This window comes from Capsicum annuum, chromosome 11 (assembly GCF_002878395.1).
Source record: "Capsicum annuum cultivar UCD-10X-F1 chromosome 11, UCD10Xv1.1, whole genome shotgun sequence".
Classification (NCBI taxonomy): domain Eukaryota; kingdom Viridiplantae; phylum Streptophyta; class Magnoliopsida; order Solanales; family Solanaceae; genus Capsicum; species Capsicum annuum.
The window spans coordinates 228,440,082-228,450,639 of NC_061121.1; the positions used below are offsets into that span (position 1 = coordinate 228,440,082).

Consider the following 10,558-nt stretch of genomic DNA (forward strand, 5'->3'; position numbering starts at 1 on the left):
TTGTTATAAGTAGTGTATTTTTTAGTAACTTAATATGAATATGACATCAAAAGTAAAAAATTTGTGCAACTTAGAATAAAATTATGTAAGAGCTCTATATAGGAACCGTGTATTTTAATGCAAGTATATGGAAGTTAATAGTAGTGGGGTGACAAGTAATGAATAATAGGGTGGGTGTGGTTGGATTCGTCAAAAATATCAATGAATACTGTCGAATTAACTATAAATAGTGTATTTTTAAATAACTCGATATGAATACAACATCAAAAGAGAAAATTTTGTGCAACTTAGAACAAAATTATGTGGAGTAATGTTTGAGGGGTAGGGGAGGAAAGCAAGACAACACTTCGTCTATATGTTCAAATATGAAGTTGATTGGAAAAATAGGCCCCAAAGCTAAATTCAAGCAACAGATTAATAAACAAACTGTTTCCGTCACATTTGAGGTCAATTCTGTCTTTTTCTCTATATTTTTCTTTTTTAGCTAGTATTATTTTGTCTGTCAAAATTTTCATATAAATGTATTTGTATTATAACAAATATTCTTTGGTGAAAAGTTAGTAATCCAAATTTTGGAACCAAATTAACTTTTTTCTATAAATAAAGGAAATTTTTTAATTATATTTCATTTTTTTCATCCCTCAAGAAAAATAAAAAGTCTTCTTCTTTCTTCAACCCTCTCAAAGATATTATTTCAAAAGCTAAGTTATTTTTTCTTCTCTCTAATCTATGGCTAATGTTACGAAACTTGAGTTGTTACCCTTGATAATTTGGGCATGAATTATCTCTCATGGGTGTTGGATACAGAAATTTATCTGAATGAAATTAATAGAGACAACACTTAGAGATAAAATAATGCATCGATCAAAGACTGTGCTAAAACAATGATATTCTTGTATCATCACCTTGATGAACTTTTGAAAATTGAATATTTCACCGCTAAGATCCATTCGTTTGTAGAATAACATGAAAGAAAGTTTTGACTATTTGAACATGGTGGAATAACATGAAAGAAAGTTATGTCCACCTAAAGAATGGATTGGAGACCATGTTCAAGTAGCTAGTCATACCCCTCCTAAAAAGGTTATTCTATAAAATACTTAATAATGAGATATTCAATTTTAAAACGTAATCAAGGTGATGTCGCAAGATCATCATTGCTTTAGCATAATCCTAATTTGATGTTTTATTTTATCTTTAATGGTGTCTCTAAGACGCACTGCATCCAGCACCCCAACATCTTCAAGAGATAATTTTTGCTCGAAATATCGAGGGCAACAAATTCAAGTTTTGTAATTTAGCCATAGATTAGTGTGAGGAAAAACATAACCTTAGCCTTCAAAATAATATCCTAAGACTGTAGAGTCTCGTATTGATAACGTATTATGAAACAATAGCTCGACCAATAAGAAGAATAAGGTAGAGATAGTAGAGAAGACTTCTTATTTTTAGAAATAAAATACAATGAAAAGAACCCATAAGCTTGATCCAAAAATTAAGATTTTTAACTTTTCTCAAAAACATAAGATAGACACAATACAAATATATTTATAACATTAATTTTGTTATTATTGGCAATAAAAGGACCTAAATAATATATTTTGCATTTTTGCTCCTTAATATATAGGATCAATAATATTTTCAATTAGTTCCTTAGTTATTAACAATTTTTAATTTTGATATCTAATTAAACATTTAACCTTCTATAACTTGAAATGTGCACTTTTGATAATTTAGTATAGTATATAGTATACAAGTTCATTCATACTCAATAGCGGTAGCTAAGATTATCTATATGTATGTGTTAAGACATTTTACTAAAGAAGTACAATAAACTGTGTTGATTGTGGTAGAATTTCAAACTTGAGAATTAAAATGTTGAATACGTCTCTGACTTTTTCTATAATTTTTTGCAGGACTATGGAGTTGAAGAGATACTATTTCATTCAAATTACTTGGTAGACATTGAAGTGCAACCCAATATTGGAAGAGTATTAAAATTGAAGTCAATGAAAAATGGAAGGATTTGGAAAGAAGCTGACGTCTTGATCTTCAATACTTGGCTTTGGCATCTACGAGCCGATTCCAAGCAACCGTATGTACTTAAATCATTTCCACTCGTTTGGGAGTAAATAGATTTTCAAAAATTAAAAATATTATTTATTCATGAGATTCGATCTGTTTGTGAAAATCTGTCTTTTAACATGCTAATTTTTAAAACTTGAAATTTTACTTTCACTCATAAAACTCAATTTTTTTTCAAGTAAAATACATGTTCAAATACAACTTTAAATTTCAAAAACTATTTTTCAACAAATTTCATTTTATTTTTTTTTCAATTTTTAACTAAATCTAAGGTCAAATGTTAGCTTACTTTAATGCATGATTAGAGTTTTCTTTAGTTTTTATTTTTTCTCTATGATTTTACCACAAGTCTAATTAGAAATATTTTGTTTATGTAGATGGGATTTCGTTGAAAACAATGGCACGATTTTGAAAGACATGAACCGTATCGAAGCTTTTCGCGTAGGTTTAAAAACATGGGCTAAATGGGTTGAAAGGGATATTGATATTAAAAAAAAACAAAGTATTTTTCCAAGGAGCATCTGCCATGCATTACCAGTAAGAACTGTCATCCTTTCTAATTTCTTTTTGTTGTTTCATTGTGTTCTCTTTCTGCTTTACCAAGTCATTTTGATGATTGACAAATGTTAGTTGACGCAAGTAAATATGACGTTAACAGTAACACAATGGTAAAAAATGATAGAATTTCATCCCAGTCTGAGGGAACCCGAATAATTATTTCATTTCATTAAATATTAGAAAATGACTTCTAAAAAATATTTTCATGATATATGACTTCCATCATATCAAGCACATCCTAAAAGAAATTATAACTGAGGGTAGGAATGTTTAAAGGAAAGCGATAAATCGAACCAAATTGATAAACTAAATCAAACCGATAAAAAAAACTCACTAGCTAGCTAGTGGTTTGGTGTAGGAAAAAAAACTTGTTTATAATTGGTTTGGTTTGATTTGGTTTTAACAAAAAATATTCAAATGAAACTAAATGAACATTATATTTATACAAATTTTATAAACATCTTATACTTTGAAATATTTGTGATAATGTAAATTTGTAAGTATTTCTCAAATGAATCTTGCAATTAGTGTGAATTCGAATTAAACTGACTAGTGAATCCTAAATACTAAATGGCTCATAGTTATCCTTCTGTTTGCCTAATGTTACTACTTTTTTCTCAGTGGATCTGAATGGGGTAAGCCAGAAGTAAAGAATTGTTTTAATGAGACAACACTAGTGAAAGGATCAACATATCCAAGTGGCTTACCAATTCCAGTAAAGATAGTGAAACAAGTATTAAAGAACATGACAAAGCCAGTAAATTTACTTGACATAACAAAGCTATCACAACTAAGGAAAGATGGGCATCCAAGCATATACAATGGCTTACATGGCTTGGATTGTACACATTGGTGCATTGCTGGAGTTCCTAATACTTGGAATAATATTCTATATGCATCTCTATTCCCGACTTCTTCCAAACACTCAATTTAATAAGTTAAAATCACATTTTGTATGTGCATTATTCATTTTTAAATTTTATTTGAATTTTTTATGATTTATTATTTTTATCTGCCTTCTGAAAAAGATAAAGAGACTCAAATTTTCATATCATATGTTAATTTGAGTGGTGGTGATTAGCTTGTAATGGAATTACAAAATATATTGCAGAAGGGTTCATTATTAATGGAAAAAGTATCATACTTAAGACTATAATTACAATAAATAGCAATATTTTTGCAAAATTACAGTTTATATCAAGAGTAACATTATTTTGCCCATTAACTATACAAACGCCTCTTTTACTTCCACTACTTTACCTTTTCCTATTTTCATTCTACTATTTCACTTTCCTACAATATAGCCGTATCTTCTATCCTTTTTTTTTTTTTTCATATTACGAGTTTAGGTGTACGTGTCTTGCGCGTGTACCTTATTTTATTGAGTTCAAACGTTACACTAAGTAGGATATTTGTTTAAATAATAAAGATGAATAATACAATAATTAAATTCAACATCTTTTGAAAAATTTATTTAATTAAACCTAATCTTACCAAAAAAAATTCTCAAAGCCGATAGACATTCATCTACCACCTGTAAACTGCAACAAAACAATATGATGATAGAGACATAAAAATAATAAAATTAAATCTAACCTTTACACAAATTTTTTCTCAAAGTCATCCGACACTCATTTACCACCTGTAAACTATAACAAAATAATAAAACAACAGAGATATCAAAATAATACAACTAAACTTTACCTTTACACCAAAAAATTCTCAAAATAAATATAAAAACAATACAATTAAACCTAACTTTTACCTAAAAAAATTCCTCAAAGCCGACCGACATTCATCTACCACCTGTAAATTCATCTACGACTTGTAAACTACAATAAAATAAAACAATAGTGATCACAAAGCTTCAGTTTTGATGAAAATAATTCTTGTCTGAGCGAAAATTTTGACACTAAAGAATGACTTGAATGAAAATAAAGAAGATATGTATGTATGTATGTATGTATATATATATATGTGTGTGTGTGTGTGTGTGTGTATGTATGTATGTATGTATGTATGTATATAAATGTTGAATTCTATTATGTTGACAAAAATAGTGAAGAAGTTGAGAGTTAAAAAATTAAGTATACATCAGTCTAGCCATACAACCGAAGCAAGTTAGATGAACATCAATCATATTTTTCCAATAAGTAAATCAGTTTATTCTCTAGTTTAACGTCCATCTCAATATTTATAGAAATATTTTTTTAATAGAGTCCTATTTTAGGAGTATTTTTCTATCCTATTTTAGGATTATTTTTCTAATTGATCAGTACAAAGAAAAATATTAATTGATTATACTTCCATATATTTTAGGAGTCTAGTTAATATAATAAAAATAATTAAATAATAAATTGAAGAAAATAGTGAAAAGACAGTTTTGTCTAAAGAAGAGTCTTTTAATGAAGGATAAAAAGTTCAAATCATTTTTCTAAGGGTCTTCGCACTTTTAATATATTATTACTAGTTTATCCATACGTGCCTCGCACGTGTAACGTTTGATTATTTAAATTTAAATGCTTTTATCTATTGTGAAAATTTTTAATCAAGTGTAAAAGTATAAATCACTTTTCAAAAATTCTTCACACTTTAATATGTAGACACCTAATTTTGTCCCTCCCAAAATCCAATTTATCCATTTTTTGACTCATCTTATCATACATCCTCACTCATTTAATAATTCACCCCACAAGAATCTAAATAACAAACTCACAACAAAAATAACAACACCTCTAACTAATTTTGACACCTCACGCCCATAACCCCACCCCCTAGCACATACCCCTACCCCTACCCATGGTCACGTTTTCTTTTCCTCACACAATTTAACACACAAAAAATAGCTCACTGGAATTGGCCATCCATCACATATACAAAGAACACACCCACAGTTACACTCACCTACACCTCAATAATTCTCACACACTGCCTATATACATACACCACACTCACATACAGAGAAGGGACCAATTTTTCATTCGACTCATATACGCACACATAAAAACATATAGAGGGAGCTCCTCCATTTTTCCTGTTTTTTCCACCTAACACACACATCACAGAACAGAGAAAACTTCACACACCATAGACTCACAGACAACACGTATCACAAAAAATTCAACTCAACATACACACATAATTCTATTCACGCGCACAGCTTTACTGACACACTCATCTTCACAACTACCACAGAAAACGGAGAACTGATCAAAAATGGGGAAAATTCGGTGAGTGAGTAGAAATAGAGGGGGGTGATCGTGTAACGCCCTGAAAATAGGTTTCGAGGCATCACACGGTGCTTAAGGCTACAAGTAGCCCTAAGCTAATCCTTAATGCCTGTTACTAAGTTTAAATACTTACTTCAAGATAATTAGAGAAAAATAATGGGATCTCTCGAGGCATGTCTAACTGAAATACGCATAAGTTCTGAATCAATAACAAAATACTGCGAGTCTAAGACATACTTGATCATCTAGTCTGACAAGCCTTTACTACTCAAGCAAACTAGAGAGCCATTGGGACAGATCCCCAATTGACTCATATTCAAATGAAAGGGAATAAACAACTCATAATAAAGCTGAAAGTCTGAATGCTCAGTCCTCGAATAGTGAGGACTTACCAACTGCAGAAGTGTAGATCAAGGTACCCGAATGTCACTGTCGCTGCTGAGACTGAGCACCTAAACCTACATTACGAGAAAATGTAGCCCACACATAGGTGTGTGGGTCAGTACTTTGGAAATGTATCGAGCATATGGGGGTGCATTCAATATATATATATATAAAACAATACTATCACAAGTTTTCAAATCATGCATGTCAATTGTAAATGGCTCATATAGCTCAATGAAATCTAAAATCTAAGATCATACATAAAGAATAGTAAAGCATAAAAGTCTGAATGTCATGGGCCATTACACTTATTTCAAATATCAATGTTCTTCTCTTATCCTCAAATCAAGTGGGCTAAGTGAAATCTGAAACATAGTCCACATAGTAAATCTGCATATCAATTCTTTTTAAATTGGTCAAATATTCTAAGAATGAGGGATATCTACTTGGGAGGTTCTTCTAACCGAAATGTACACCATGTGAGTATCCATGATGTCCCATGACTAGCCCCTGTAAGGTTAGGGCTGTTCTACCCTTGCCGTCGGAATATAACAATCTATCTTAGTGATCACTATCTCAATCATCCACATATAGTGGATGTCAATGTATCAACCTACGGTGGCACGTAGTTCTAGGGTATAAAACTGTAGTAACATGCCCAACTCGGTGCTAAATACTACTCCCAATACTATGCTAAAAAATCTCAAAGAAAAGACACTTTAAAAGTAATCTCATGATTTATAAAGAAATCAAATTTTGAATTCTGTAGTATCATTCTGTAAAGTGGACTTCAATACTCTTGTGACCAAAAGGTCAAACCTTTCTAAATTATTTCAAAAATAGTCTAAACATGGGTGCCTGTAGTACATAAGTTCCCAAAACATCAATCTCAAAGAGGGTTTAATGACCCATATATCAATACTTTAAAAAACATTTCAAGGTTTATGTTTTATATCATATTCATGCATAATTCATTTAAAAATTTAGAAATTTCAGCTTTAAGCATAATAACAATATCAAACTCATGGAATTTATCTTCTAGACATTGAGAAATATCATAATCTTTTGAACAACAACATAGGATATAAGTTCATACTCCAAATCCATAATAAAACATATAAAATCATATATTTTTGTAAATTAAATTTAAATTTTGGGCACAAGAACGAAAGGGTGTTCTTGTTCAAATCTCACATACCTTATTTGGCTTGATTAAATAGAACAAGATGACTTTTGAAGCCTTGAGAGTGTTCTTGAAGGCTTTTCTTGAAAGTTCTTGAATGGTGGTGCTTGATTCTTGAGTGTTCTTGGAGAGGGTTTGAATTCTTGTTCTTAGGGATTGATCTTAAATAAAACCCTAATTTTTTATGTTAAGGATGATTGAGGAGTTCTGTGCTTCATTTTGGTGTAATTAGGTGTTAAAAAGGGTGGAAAAGATCCAAAAATCTTTTTAAAAACAGCTTAAAATTGCTAAACAGAGGTCCCCGACGGTCTGGGCGACGGTCCGTCGCCCTAGGGACGGATCGTCACTTTATATATCATCACTTTTTGGCTAGAAATCAAGATTACTACCTCAGTTGTGACGTTTTGGGCGACGGTCTGTCGCAGGTACGACGGTCCATCGGCTCGGGTCGTCGCACTTTGGCAGTCCGAACAGCTTACTGTAAAACGGTCATAACTTTTTACTCTGATATTGGATTTAGGCAAAATTGGTATATTTGGAAATATAATTCAATTATCTATCATTTGGTGGGTCATGAGCTCAAAAATCCTTAGTATAACTAGAGATATGCTCGTTTGAAGTTGACTATACCAATATTCTCCTCAAGAATTCAATCGGTAAGGGATGTTTTGATTCGCCTAATAGCTAGGACATATTTGAGGCCTTAATACACATCAAACTTGATCATAAAACCACCAAAGAACTATAATTTATTTCTCATTAGCTTGAATCATGGTTCTACTATTAGTTAGAATTCATGGGGTATTACAGATCGGTGATCAAAAAGAGAGAGAGAGAGAGGGAGATAAAAGGATCAACGGGGTTAGAAATCTGACCCGTTTGCTTCGATTTCCTCTATCGCCAGCTCACTGGAGCTCCAGCAAAGTGAAAACAGCGCCCAGCCCCTCAAAAATCCAAAAGTTTTGACCAATTGAGCTAGACGGAGCTCCGGTGATATGAAAACAATAACCTAGCCCATCCACAATCAAACCCTCATCGAAAATTATAAATGGGATTTGTTGGTCGTCGTAAATTTTGTTGCAATTTTAGAGGAAAACAGTAAAGGTATATCGAGGTTGGTTTTGTTCGTTGGTTGAGGTTCAGTTTGAGATCTTGGATGCGGTTCTATTCGGAAAGATCAATTAATTGAAATAAAGCGTCAAATTGAGGTCTAATTTTCAACTCTGTTTCTTTATATTTTTTCTGGTTATGGTGTTTTGATGTCGTGATTTGCATGAATTGTGCTAGTTGATGATATAATGTCATTGTGTGATTGGGTTTATCTAATTGTGGCGGCTTGATTGGTGGATTGCATATTGAAATTGGTTAATTGTCCGAGAATGAATTTGGGGCAGGAATTAGAAATTTGATAAAAGGTGTGCATTGGTTTATTTGTATTCATTGATGGATATTTAATTCGGAATAATTGTTCATCGTATCCAGCTCGATATTATTATTATTTAAGTCGAGAATGAATAGGCAAATCTTAGGTTGGGTAGGCAAAATTAGGACTTGTCGATTGTTGAATGCTGAAAATATTGGTTAAATGGCTTTGTTTTATGCATTTGGATCAATTGTACTCATTTGGCCGGGGAATACCATGGGATTATTTGTATTGTTGTATCCAGGGAATGCCCCAAGGAAGTTGTATTTGAGGATAGTGTGTGATCAAGACCCGAGGCATCGGGTGGAGCGTAATTTAGGATTAGTATAGGCTAGCGTAAGTTTACATTTTAGTACCTTTTTATTTTGGGTCTTTAATTAATTGAAGTGGATAATATTTTTCCAGACTTGCTTTATTTGGTTTGGTTGTTTGTCTGTTTTGCGTGTTTTATATGGTTTATTCACTTTATAGTGTCGTACTAGCCGATAACTCCATGAAGTAACCATGGTCGAACCACGGGATCGAAGGAGTGCCTAATACCTTTCCCTCGGTTAACAGAATTACTTAACAGGAATCTCTATTCACAGATCAATTTCTAGAGTTAAAACTGTTTTGAAAAAAGATTTTCAAAAGTGACTTGGCACACCCGATTTATGTCAAGTGGCGACTCTGAATTCAATTGTAAATTGAATCCTTTTCAAACTTAAAATTGATTTTTTTGGGTTAAAAAGGGGTGTGACAGCTCTGGCAACTCTGCTGGGGATGTTTTTAGAATTCGAGCTTATTTTTTAGTTGTATCGGCTTAGTTTAACACTATAGGTGTATAGACATTTTTTTTGTGTTATTGTTTTATCGTTGTTGAGTGTCTACATGCTACGTGTTTACAGTTCTTCTCTTATGTGTTACTCCTTTATATCTGACATCATATGCATTACCTTGAGTCATCTTTCGTAACAAGTCCTGTAGTATACGTGTGTACACTATCTCTAGTTGAGTCACCCTTATTTTAGGCAGGGGCGGACCGACATATTATTGTAGGGTGCTTCGGTACCCACTAAACACGGAATAGGATTAATTACATAAAAATATATAAAAATAGGTATATAATATATAAAAGCACCCACTAAAATAAAAGTTGGTTGGGTGCATTGACATTTGGGTTGACTTTAAGGTTCTCCACTAGAAGGGATGCCTCAGGTTCGAACCTTGATTTTAGGAGGGAAAGCCGTTGGGTGTATGAAGTAGGTGAAAAGCCGTCGCAGCCACTATCGACCATATGCTCCCCCGAACAACCTTGTTAGTGAAATCCAGCGTTGGTTAGCCTTTAAGTCACACTTATCTGCATCATATTGAGACTTAACGGGACTTACTTGGTCCTTTGTAAGAGACTCACCACAGAAGCATCCTTACGTACTAATTGTTGCATCTTGAAGGGTAACATGGTCATTTGACGGACTAATTTGGGTAAACATGTGCCAGAGTTAAGGGAAAGAGTGTAGGCAAGGAAAAGTTTAAAAAAAGAAAAAAAAAAGTGAGCCAAAAAAGAGTTTCGTAGTTTTTTAGAGTTCTATATGACTTTTGTTTTTCCACAATCCACAAATTCAAAAAGATTTTTACCTTTTGAACTCATTTGTCAAAAACAAAAAAATCAAAAAGATTTTCCTTTTGTTTCTTTAGTAAGCATTCATAATTCAA

The 10,558-nt window shown here is 32.2% G+C and overlaps 1 pseudogene; it reads left to right on the forward strand.

Moving 5' to 3' along the window:
- The first annotated feature begins 365 nt into the window (after positions 1-365).
- Positions 366-3,577, forward strand: LOC107846174 (annotated as a pseudogene).
- Positions 3,578-10,558: the final 6,981 nt, after the last annotated feature.